Genomic DNA, 12,582 nt, shown 5'->3' with positions numbered 1-12,582 from the left:
TTTGGAATAAAAGCATATAAATTGGCATTAAAGCAAACCTTCACCTAGTTGCTAATGAACACATTTAAATTAAAGAAAATCTGTGACAGATTGTAATGTATTTAATACACAAGAGTACTTTATTTTTGACAATCTTGATTACACTTTATGGCCCTGTTTTCTGCAAACAGATTGTGGCCTTGGATGCATCTGACGAGTTAGAGGCGAGGCATTGAAGAAACTCATTCACACATAAGTTCAAAACTTTGGAATAATGCTTTATTTTAGACAAACGTGTCAGAAAGGAAATTGATTTCTGGGGGTGAACCTGTTTCTCTTTCACAAAAGTAAGAAACTTTATTCCTCCTCAAAGTGAAGGTGGACAAGAAATGGCTTTCGGCACAGTGTTTGTGTCACAGGCGGTCATCATATCACCTTTTTGCAATTCTTTTCATGTTTCGTATGTTATGATACTGAAAGATTGCCCAGTTTTCCTAGTTTTGCAAAGCCACTGTGTGCGTTTTTGCAAAAGGAAGTGTCTGAAGATTGGTACAGTGCTGAAATTGGGACTGAGAGCCACACGACAGCAAAGAGAAGAGTTCAAACAAGCGACTGTGACAGCTTCGCCATGAGCAGCTCCCCTCCGCACAAGAGTGAGACCAAAACATAGGCTGTGGAAACACTCTGTCCTGTACATGAATGCTGCTGTTCACAAGTTCTCCAGGACCATGCTGGAACAAGTCTATGAAAATACCCTCATCTGCCATTAACTGTGTGAGTCATAGTTAGGGCCGGCCCGTGGCATAGGCGGAATAGGCAAATGCTAGGGGCGCCGTCCATCCAAATGAGTGAAGATTTTTTTTATTTTTTTTAACTTTTATAATTTTTTACTAATAGTATTTTAATATTATTAATTTGAAATATTACCAAAAAGCGAAAGCCCCCGCAACAACATAACTACATAGCTTATTAGGCCATATTTTCCGTGTTGCCCGCAGGGTCACCCCGGCCCGGCGCATCAATCGCGCCCCCTCGCTCTCATACTTAGATTTACCTGATTGTGGGGTGGTGGGCTACTTCAGTTATCTGAAGCAGTGAGTGACACTGAAGGTGAAAAATGATAAATTAGCATCAGCATTGTGTGTGCACGTGTGTGTGTGTGTGTGTGTGTGTCTGCTTGTGTGTGTGCGTGTGTGTGTGTCTGCTTGTGCGTGCGTGTGTGCGTTTGTGCGTGCGTGTGTGCGTGTGTGTGTGTTTGTGTGTGTGCATGTGTGCGTGTGTGTCTGCTTGTGTGTGTGTATGTGTGTCTGCTTGTGTGTGTGTGCGTGTGTGTGTGTCTGCTTGTGTGTGTGCGTGTGTGTGTGTCTGCTTGTGTGCGTGTGTGTGTGTGCGTGTGTGTGTGTCTGCTTGTGTGTCTACTTGTGTGTGTACGTGTGTGTGTGTGTGTGTCTGCTTGTGTGTGTGCATGTGTGTGTGTGCGTTTGTGCGTGCGTGTGTGTTTGTGTGTGAGCGTGTCAGACATGGGTCAACTATATTTTCTGTATTTCCAATTAATCTTATTCATCCTGATTTATATTGTATCCTGTTTCACAGTTACTAGTTGAATGTGTTTCCAAAGGAATTTGATATTCTGTGTTTTAAATGTGTATTTCAATGTATGGGTTGTATTTGAAAATACAATCTCATTTGTACATCACAACAAACTCAGCTCAGCAACAAATACGGTCTAACATTACCATCACATCACAACTCTCATTGAAAGTAAATGTTCGGCCACATTGGTGTTGCAGTTTAACTTTTAATAGTTTTATAATTAGCACTGACTACAGGTGTTATGTGTTAAGGTAGATCTTTTTCCAGCAGTACACGCATTAGCTCAACTTTGAATAACAAACCCATTTTTCTTTATGTTCCTAATCTCACAATTTCTGCCTCATTAGCTATTAGATGAGAGATGCAGGGAGGAGACAGGAGTCAATGAAAGCGACCAATTTAGACTGTTGGGACAGATGAAATTGGTGGGACTATGTTAGGAATCTCACATTGTGTCTTTAGTCTTTAATTTGTGTGTTAATGTTGTGCTACAATCATATTGTTGTGATGTACATAAAAGATTATATCTTAAAATACAACACTGATTCAAATACAAATGACTGAAAATGGAGAATATAAAATACTAGTAAAAATACATCATTGAAATATTTGCAAATACATAGAAATACTTTTAAAACACAAACTCATTTTATTTTGCAAATACAGTCATTTAGTAATTATCAAACAAGATTCAATTTGTGCTTTTTCAAATACAAAATTGAATTAAAATATGAACTAATTAAAATACATCAATACACACATGTAATGGTATTTGACCAGGTCTGGTGAGTGTAAGCGTGGGTGATGAATAAAGAACTCAGTTTAGTGCATTGCACAGTCTGAACATTACTTCCCTTGTTTTAAATTGTGCACTTTTTGACTATGTACCCTAGCACTGTGTTTGCCATGTTTGGATGGAGAAAGTTATGAGTCCACATAAACTCTTCCAATTCTATTCCTCTCATAGTGTAATTATAGTGGACATTTTCGTTACCTGCATGTAATACCTTGCACTTGTCCACATTGAATTTCATCTGCCAGGTGTCGGCCCACAACTGAATATTATCCAAGTCCCTTTGAGTAACCTGAGCTGCCGAGATTGTATCTGCTGATTAATAATAATGTAAGCAGGCCTTTTCCAGTACAGCGGGGATTCTTCAGAGTTGCCCTCTTTCTGGGATGTTGTATTCCCTAGCAATTGAACCCCTGCTCTGTCTGTTGTGTACCCATTTAACCAGCCTGGCCCTGCCCTCTGTGCCCACTGCTTCTCCTCTCAAAGTGTCAGCTGATGCTAATGATCTGACTTTTTATTACTTGTCAACCTGAAGCGGTGAAGGACAGCTTAGATATACAGTGGGGGAAAAGAGTATTTGATCCCCTGCTGATTTTGTACGTTTGCCCATTGACAAAGAAATGATCAGTCTATAATTTTAATGATAGGTGTATTTTAACAGTGAGAGACAGAATAACAACAGAAATATCCAGAAAAATGAATATAAAAAAAGTAATCAATTGATTTGCATGTTAATGAGGGAAATAAGTATTTGACCCTTCGACTTGTGGCAAAACCCTTTTTGGAAATCACAGAGGTCAGACGTTTCTTGTAGTTGGCCCCCAGGTTTGCACACATCTCAGGAGGGATTTTGTCCCACTCCTCTTTGCAGATCCTCTCCAAGTCATTAAGGTTTCGAGGCTGACGTTTGGCACCTCAAACCTTCAGCTCCCTCCACAGATTTTCTATGGGATTAAGGTCTGGAGACTGGCTAGGCCACTCCAGGACCTTAATGTGCTTCTTCTTGAGCCACTCCTTTGTTGCCTTGGCTGTGTGTTTTGGGTTATTGTCATGCTGGAATACCATCCACGACCCATTTTCAATGCCCTGGCTGAGGGAAGGAGGTTCTCGTCCAAGATTTGACGGTACATGCCCCATCCATCGTCCCTTTGATGCGGTGCAGTTGTCCTGTCCCCTTAGCAGAAAAACACCCCCAAAGCATAATGTTCCACCTCCATGTTTGACGGTGGGGATGGTGTTCTTGGGGTCATTCATCCTCCTACAAACACGGCGAGTTGAGTTGATGCCAAAGAGCTTGATTTTGGTCTCATCTGACCACAACACTTTCACTTAGTTCTCCTCTGAATCATTCAGATGTTGGCAAACTTCAGACGGGCCTGTACATGTGCTTTCTTGAGCAGGGGGGTCTTGCGGGCGCTGCAGGATTTCAGTCCTTTACGGCGTAGTGTGTTACCAATTGTTTTCTTGGTGACTATGGTCCCAGCTGCCTTGAGATCATTAACAAGATCCTCCCGTGTAGTTCTGGGCTGATTCCTCACCGTTCTCATGATCATTGAAACTCCACGAGGTGAGATCTTGCATGGAGCCCCAGACCGAGGGAGACTGACAGTTATTTTGTGTTTCTTCCATTTGCGAATAATCGCACCAACTGTTTTCACCTTCTCACCAAGCTGCTTGGCGATGGTCTTGTAGCCCATTCCAGCCTTGTGTAGGTCTACAATCTTGTCCCTGACATCCTTGGACAGCTCTTTGGTCTTGGCCATGGTGGAGAGTTTGGAATCTGATTGTTTGATTCCTTCTGTGGACAGGTGTCTTTTATACAGGTAACGAGCTGAGATTAGGAGCACTCCCTTTAAGAGAGTGCTCCTAATTTCAGCTCGTTACCTGTATAAAAGACACCTGGGAGCCAGAAATCTTGCTGATTGATAGGGGATCAAATACTTATTTCCCTCATTAACATGCAAATCAATTTATAACTTTTTTGAATTGCGTTTTTCTGGATTTTTTTGTTGTTATTCTGTCTCTCACTGTTAAAATACACCTACCATTAAAATAATAGACTGATCATTTCTTTGTCAGTGGGCAAACGTACAAAATCAGCAGGGGATCAAATACTTTTTTCCCCCACTGTATTTTGACAGGTTTCTTCTGCTAAGGAGAACTGGGGGAATTGCACCTCTTTCCTGCTGGGTCGGTGGAGTGGAGTAGGTGCCCCTGTTTGGCCAGAACTGCTGCATTGAGAGAACTGGCATGGGTGTGCTGGGGGTGTTCCTGGGGGGCCGCAGTGGGAACAGAAGGACTGGGAGGGGTTGGTGGACGATGTTAAAGAGGCAGCAGAGCTGGAGATGACATTTGCTGCAGTTGTCCTATAGGGGAGGGTTCTTGTTATAAACACTCTGGTTGCCTCGATGCTTTGGCACAGGCTGGCCTGTCTGGATCTGCCCCGGGGCTGCGTCGGGTCATTTATACTGACTTACTGAATTTTTGGGGGAATTTTCATTGGCTGTGGCCGGCTGTCTTGTATGCATTTCAAATTTTCCAAACCCCCTCCCTTTTAATAAGCCATGTTTTCACAAAATAAATCAACAACTTTTTTAAAATACATATATTTTTTCTTTAATACATCTGTACAACCAGGAATCAAACCATTCATGAATCTAAACAAAAAAAAACAACAGCGACCTGTACAGACAGATATACCTGCAGTAAATTCAGACGGGTGACAAATGAAAGCCTGAAACCACTGCCTTGAGGTGTATGTTTTCATTTGTTTATTTATGTTTTACAGAGTTTAACTGTTGTTGGGGGTTTTGACTACCTCACTGTATACATTAAGGCAGTGGTTCCCAAACCGGTCCTGGGGGACCCCCTACCCTGCTGGTTCTTGTTCCAACCGAATTCTCAATTACTTAATTGAACCCTTAATTGAACTAATAATTTCCTAAATTGGAGACTTTTAATTATTTTAAACTGTAGGGGTTTTAATCTAGGTATAGAATTATATTAAAAATCATATTGAAGAAACAAATATTTTCTTACACAATTTAAAAAGTAAAATCTAAGCAGATTGTTACTTCAGTTAAGGTTCAATTAAGTAATTGAGAGCTTGGTTGGAACAAAAACCAGGAGGGAAGGGGGTCCCCCAGGACCGGTTTGGGAACCACTGCATTAAGGTTATTACACCACATGTTTATATTTAAGGAACAGTATTTGATAAAGACATTTTGAAATAATAAAACAGAGGTTGTAAGACAGTTTAAAAGTTAACTATGCTCATACAGAGTGTGTACATTAAGGTTAATGATGAGGCCTCCCTGTAAATACTAGTGACATTACAGGGGAAGCCGTGCATCTTCAAGTGGTGATTTTCTCTGTGTGTATGTGAGGTAAATTATATTTAATGACATTTTTTAAAATTCTTTCTGAGTTAAACAACTAGATTCAAAGGTCTTCTATCATGGTCCCTGCATTTATGATGCGCTGGAAGGCATATTGGGCACCGGCTAGTTGATATGTCACTAAAACAGGTCCTTGATGCTCTGTCAGTCGCAGTGAAATTCAGTACCTCTCCAGTTCTGGAAACTCTTTTGTGTATTTGTGCAACTATGCCAGTTATGATAGCAACGGAGCAGCGACCGTTCAGTGATCAAAATGTCGGTTGATGTGTGATTTTTCTCCGGATGTGTTCCATAGTGATGTGTGTTTGGGAAATAAAGATGTCTGATTAGTCCAAATCCGCCTGCTTTCAAGGAGATTTTGAGCTCAGTTTTTCATCTTCAAAACGACTTTCAGTGACAGCTGGTAGAGCATCGCTGTGCTTCGGGGGTTTCACGTGAGCAGACGGGTGAGGCGCAGCACCAGAGGAGAGTCCATGCGTGAGGCCGGTCAGCACCGGCCGGTGTGGGCAGCGGTCAGAACTCCAAGCACCGAGATGCTTCGGCGGGCTGTAGTGCAGCGCAAGCTGGAGGAGGAGCCCCTCAGATGGGCGGAGTCAGGACTGGGGCTTCTGCAGTAAAAGCTATGTCAAAATTACTGACGTCCGCACTGCCTTTAAGGGTGGGTACGAAGGGAGGCTTCACCTTCTTTTCCAGAAGCCCTTGCCAATCCACACTCTGAAAAGAGAAGGAAGAAAGAAATGGATAAAGGATAAAGTGGCGCGACCTTTATGTAAAAGAGCGGCCATAAAACGGACATGTCCGCCAACGTACTCTGAAGAAGGGATGCTTCTTTACTTCCTCTGCACCGCGTTTACTGGCTCCAAGGCGCTTGCTGGGATTTTTCTTCATGAGCTGCAGAGGATTCAAAACAAGAAGGAGACGCACGTTATTCTCCATCAATGGACTTAAAGTTGAAACATGATGTTAAAGATAAGTTCTCATAATTTGAAGTGCAAATGAGCGTTTGTGCATTGTTATTGTGAGCCTCGCTCCACTGCTGCACAGTCACTGGGTATTCCTCCAATTGTGTAACATTTAAATAACAGTGACATCCATTCACTATGGTTGGTAGCAAGATACCGAGGGACAGACTGGAGGAAAAACGTGTCTCAACAATAAATAACCCTGGCATACAGACCTTTTTCATGATGAAGATGGACTCTGACGAGAGGAACGCAGGATAGTCCACTTTCATGTGCACAATATTGTGAAGCACCTGGTTTCTATTTTCACCCGGGAAAGGAGTCTACGGGCACAAGAAGAAAGAGAGGAGAGCACATTAAAGGGTTACTCCAGACCCAAACTTTCAATATTCACATTCTGAGCTCGGGAATGCAAAAGCCACACACACACAGATCTTATAAAAAGTCAATTCACAACTTAGACATGACTTATTAAAGCAGATCAATTATAGAACACAAAGTCTGCAATAATGGAATCCTACTGAAAACCAAACCTGGTTAACAAAACGTCCTGAAGGAGTTGCTATCATAACCTGGCAATAAAGGTGTGTTTCGGTTGTGTGTGCATGAGCAATCTGTATGAAATAAAATACTGATGTGTTTCTGCTTCTGCAACTATGATGTTAGGTTTTCAAAAAGTCTAATTAAGTCCTCAAGGATTGAATGAAATCCTACCTGGCCCTTGGTGGTATAGATTTAACTTTGCATTGATGGCACTCAATGAAATCATTTTAATCATAATGAAACCACGAGAGGATCATGATCTTACCTCAACAGAGGCCTACTGCTTTCACTTTAATACTGCATTAGTTTATATATGAGGCTCTTGAATGGCTGAACCAATAAAAGCTTTCGCTAAGAGCAGTTTGCTCCCTGAAGTCCAGATAATGCCTCAAGCTGTGGCACACAATTGGCCAAAAGTCACAGAGATTCGACAGATTAAAAGACTGCAACAGTTACCCCTGTGACTGGCTTGTGGACCGACTACACTACAGCCTTATCGGGAGACGTTTAACACTTTTCCAACTGAAGTCTTAAATTTGAAGTTCTGTTAAGAATACCCACCTCGCCAACCAGCATCTGAAAGATGACCACACCCAGCCCCCACCAGTCCACTGCCCGGGTGTACGATGATTTGGTGAGGACTTCTGGGGCGTAAAAGTCTGGGGTGCCGCACACTGTCCTAGTTCGGTCTTTATAGCCCATGCCTAGGAAGGAAAATTAAGAGGATTCCGGAAAAATATCACATTGTAAATTAAATATACAAATAAAAAAAATTAAATTATACATATACTAGGAAATCAAGAATTTTAATGTACCTTCCTTACACAGACCAAAGTCTGCAATTTTGACATAGCCAGCTGCGTCAAGCCCCAAGTTGTCCAGCTTTAAGTCCCTGGAATAAAAATACAGTATAATCACTTGCAGAATTGCAGAATATAGACAGAGCCTGCCAGGAACACAAGAACTATTCCCCTGTCAACAATGAACAGAAACATACATTTCTCAAACTTGTTGCATTCAGGTACATGTCTGCACTGATTTTAGGACATGACTTCTATTATGAGGACTTGTGAGTGTCACAATAAATCATTTTCAAAATCTAAGAGAAATTCAGTGGGTGAATAGTTTAGGTTGGGTTTGATCTCAGTGAGACTAGATTTTTTCTTGCTTGTATATTGTACAAATGGCTGATGTGTGATAACTTACCTGTATACGATCTTCCGCTCGTGCAGGAACTGCAGGCCGTGCACCACACAGGCAGCAGAAAATCTGTTCAAGAAAAGACACCAGCGACACAAAAAGCAGTTTTTAAGCTCGGATTGCACTCGAGTGTGAATGAGCCGACAATTTCCTGTCAATGCAGGAACTCCAGCAACCTATGTTATTGGATCTAAAAGACAATACAAACAAAAACTGTCAATCTGGTCAACTGTCAATCTGCATACCTTCTGTAATAATGTAAATGATTAGTTGTGCTTTGTTTTGTTATTCGGAGGTTGTGTGCCAATGGTCAGGAATAATAATGTGCAATACTTTCTGAATATATAGGTGCACAGTTCTGAAACGCACCTCAGGTATGACATCATTATTTTTACTTCTACCAAGATGGACGATTCACTTACACAGCCCGGGGCTCTGGAAACACTCCTGCCTGAATGTGCGTGATGAGGTCTCCCCCCGCAGCATACTCCATAATGAACCATACATGAACCTCCGTCTGAACGCAGGCGATCAGGTTCACCAAGAAGGGGTGCCGCACACTGCTCACGGTTTCCAAAATCCTTCTCTCACATTGGAACCTGAAGCGAGACAAAAGACACACAGCATGTGAATATACATTCATAAACAGCTTGGCTGAATAAGTCCAGAGATGCATTAAAATGGCAGCTTTCCTTCAGAGTAAGAAAGTGAAAACAGTCACTGAAGACCTTGCTAATGCAGTGTATCTGTGTACATCATTAAAAACATCACTAGGTTTGTTTATCTTTGCTCAGCTTTCAAACCCAGAAGCCTCAATACAATAAAAATGAAGCCATACCTGTCGACAGTACCATTGGCGATAATGTCTCCTTTTTTCAAAGCCTTCACCGCAACCATTTCTTTGGTCACGACGTGCTCGGCCAGCAGCACCTGTCAAAGCAAGACAGATTCAAAACTGTCAAAAAAGGTCAAACTCCACTCTCTCGCCCAGGATCAACATTCACAGCACAAGCATTTAGTAATACATCCTCACTAATGCTGGGCTTTAATAAGTCACAGACAATGTTTCTGTTAAAGGTTAAAAAGTGGAAATAATTTCACAATTGTCCACAAATATCTTTTTGGAAAAATGGCGTCGAGCAAATATCTGACATGGATTACTGGGATATACCTTTCCAAAAGCTCCTCGGCCGAGCACAGCAACGAATTTAAAGTCCTCGACAACAGAACGGCTCCTGCAGAAGACAGAGCGGGGGGGAGTTAGTTCATCAGGAATTTTAAATTCAGCCAATTGACTTAAATAATCCAAAGAGTTTGTGTGTCGTTACTCATAGGAATGTCTTGAATGTATTTTCCACATTCTCCATGAGTTCTTACCAAATTCACGAGGTGTACTGGACTCCATTCAATTTCTTATGCAAAGTTCAAAAGATCGAAGTGCTAATTCATTTTCAGAGGCACCAGAAATATATAATATCCAGACATCCTGATAATATTAGAAAGTGTCAGAATGGAGTTAAAACTGTAAAGAAAGTACCTCATCTCTGTCGAAGGCGGCTGCGGAACGTCGAGCTCCTCTGGTTTGTCACATCTGTGAAACAAGATGTCACAATGTTACACTGCCAGACGATTTCACAATACAGTATGTCCTGACCTGACAGGTATCTTTATTGAAGTTCATTTTGTATTCGGGCTGTTCCTTATTGTACAGTATAAGATATGTCCTCACATGCAGTTTGTGTGAGCAGACGGCAAAGATAATTCCACTTAAGGCTTATTTTATACAATAGGAGACACATGTGATGAACGGGCTTGAGCTGTCATGCTGTGTTTAAAACTGAAACCCCAGTATACCATAACGCCGTTAATGTATGTGTGTGTGTTACGAGGACAGTTGGATGTAAATAGTTTTGCTCATTATCCATCTCTATTTCTCTGTCTAGTTAAATCTTCTATATTTTAGAATTTAAACTCCATCTAACCTAATAATCCAACACTCCTTCAAGTGCACACACACATGCGTGCATATAAACAGCAGGAGTTGATTATTCAAATCACGCCGTTATAGCGAAGTGCCAGAAGATGCATACTCTACATAATTACTTGGAAGTTTGCATGCAAGGTATTATCCCATTAGCCTGACAGAAATGATGATTCTTGTTGATGATGCTGTGCATAGATTCTGTACAAATGGAGTGTTTGTTTTGTTGTCTTTCTTCCCTACCTCTGTAATGGGGGTGGACTCTTCCATTTCTGGGGAATGAGTATAAATGCTGTACGAACAGACACGAAGGGGTCTTCTCTTTCTGTGCTGAACAGGAAGGGTCACTAGCAATCAGTGGTGCTGTTTTCGTTGTGCCTAAGGCCATTTTTACTTTTATTTCGAGTTTTTTTTCATTAGTACTGGTTTCGTTTTTTTTTTCTTTGTTTTATGTCTATTTCACTGAATTTTTGGAATAATTTTGGTTCAAAAATGCTGTCTTGAATTTCTGGACTCCAAAGACAAAGTAAAATCAATTTTTCCATCCCAATGTTGCCGACTGTATTAAGAATTCTTGTTGAAAAAGCCAGTATTGATGATTGAAATTAGGAGACCCAGATTCGGCAATTTTAACACTTTATTAAATACACCACGGGAAGTGGTGGTGGCAGTTTGTGGTTTCCTCAGAGAAAGATGTGCATTTGCACCTCACATTTTTGGCTTTTGCTGTCTTCCCTCACTCCCTGGTGGCCGCTCCCGGACCCACAACCTGAAAAAGAAGACCTTAGTATTTCTATCTGCACAATAGTTGCTTCTGTCAATGGACATTACCTGCCTCGATTTCTGGTCGGTTGGCGCGGAGCCAGTCCGAGTCTTGCCCGGCCCGAAACGGCTACCGGCCTCAGAGCTGCCACAGATGAAGTAGTCCTGTAGCCGGCAGCTCACTTACCTATGAGTGGTTCATGGTGTTGCTGCTACCTGACGAGACAGAAGCCCGATACTACTAAGTGCTGCTGTATTGTCTTCGAAATCGAATATTGATATTTATTGTGTGTACAGGCTTCTGAAGTCTGTTTGCTGCTACCGTGCATTTGTTCACAGGAAGGGGAAATGTAGTTTCTAATGGATAGCTTTTATTAGAGAATTTTGTCGTTTCTTTTGTTAGGGGATTTTAGTGTTTTATTCCCCCTGAATATTAAAGGCAGGTTTTAGTATGTTTTATTATATTTATTCCCGTTGTGTACAGTTCCTCGTGGTGTCTTTGATAAAACTGCCCTAGCACAGTCTTCTTGCCCTGTGCATGTGAAATGAACCCTGTATAAATCAAGTTAAATGCCAAGTTAAGTGGCCTCCACCTGTGTTAAACTCTAGTGATTCACATGATTTCAGGATCAATTCAGCAGTTCCTGTAGGTTCCCTCTGCTTGCTGGTGCAAATCAAAGCAAAGACTCAACCGTGAGCACCAAGGAGCTTTCAAGAGAACTCGGGGACAAAGTTGATGAAAGGCACAGATCAGTGGATGGCTTTAAAAAATATCAAAGGCCATGAGTATTCCTTGGAGCCGGTCAAGATTATTATTAAGAAGTGGAAAGTGTGTGGCACCACCAAGACCCTGCCTAGATCAGGCCGTCCCTCCAAACTGGGTGAATGAGAAAGAAGGCTGAACTGAGAGGCTACCAAGAGGTCAATGGCAACTTTGCAAGAGCTCTGTGCTTTTATGGCCAAGACTGGTCTAATGGATGTGACAACAATATCCCAAGCACTAAACAAATCTGGCACGAAGGAAACTCAAGAAAGAATCCTGTTTTGGAAGATTCTGTTTTGTTTTGTTGTCTGAAAATGGCCTACACTGACACAACAAAATAAGCAAAGTTCAAGGGGGTGTAGACTTTCTAAAAGCACTGTATATATACATACATATGCACACAGTATATTCATAATGCCAGTTCAACATTGATTTGAGATGCTTTAGACTCTTGTAACAACAATCTGAACGCTGTAGTTGAACTATTCCACATTATTTACCGAAACAAAGAGCGTGTGGTGGAAGAGAGTTCTGGAGTCGGGAGTTCGAATCAGAATTGATTACGTGCTCGGGAGGGACAGCGCTACACAGAACTCAAAAGATTTTAG

The sequence above is a fragment of the Amia ocellicauda genome, chromosome 11, assembly GCF_036373705.1.
Source record: "Amia ocellicauda isolate fAmiCal2 chromosome 11, fAmiCal2.hap1, whole genome shotgun sequence".
Classification (NCBI taxonomy): domain Eukaryota; kingdom Metazoa; phylum Chordata; class Actinopteri; order Amiiformes; family Amiidae; genus Amia; species Amia ocellicauda.
This window is presented reverse-complemented; position numbering follows the sequence as displayed.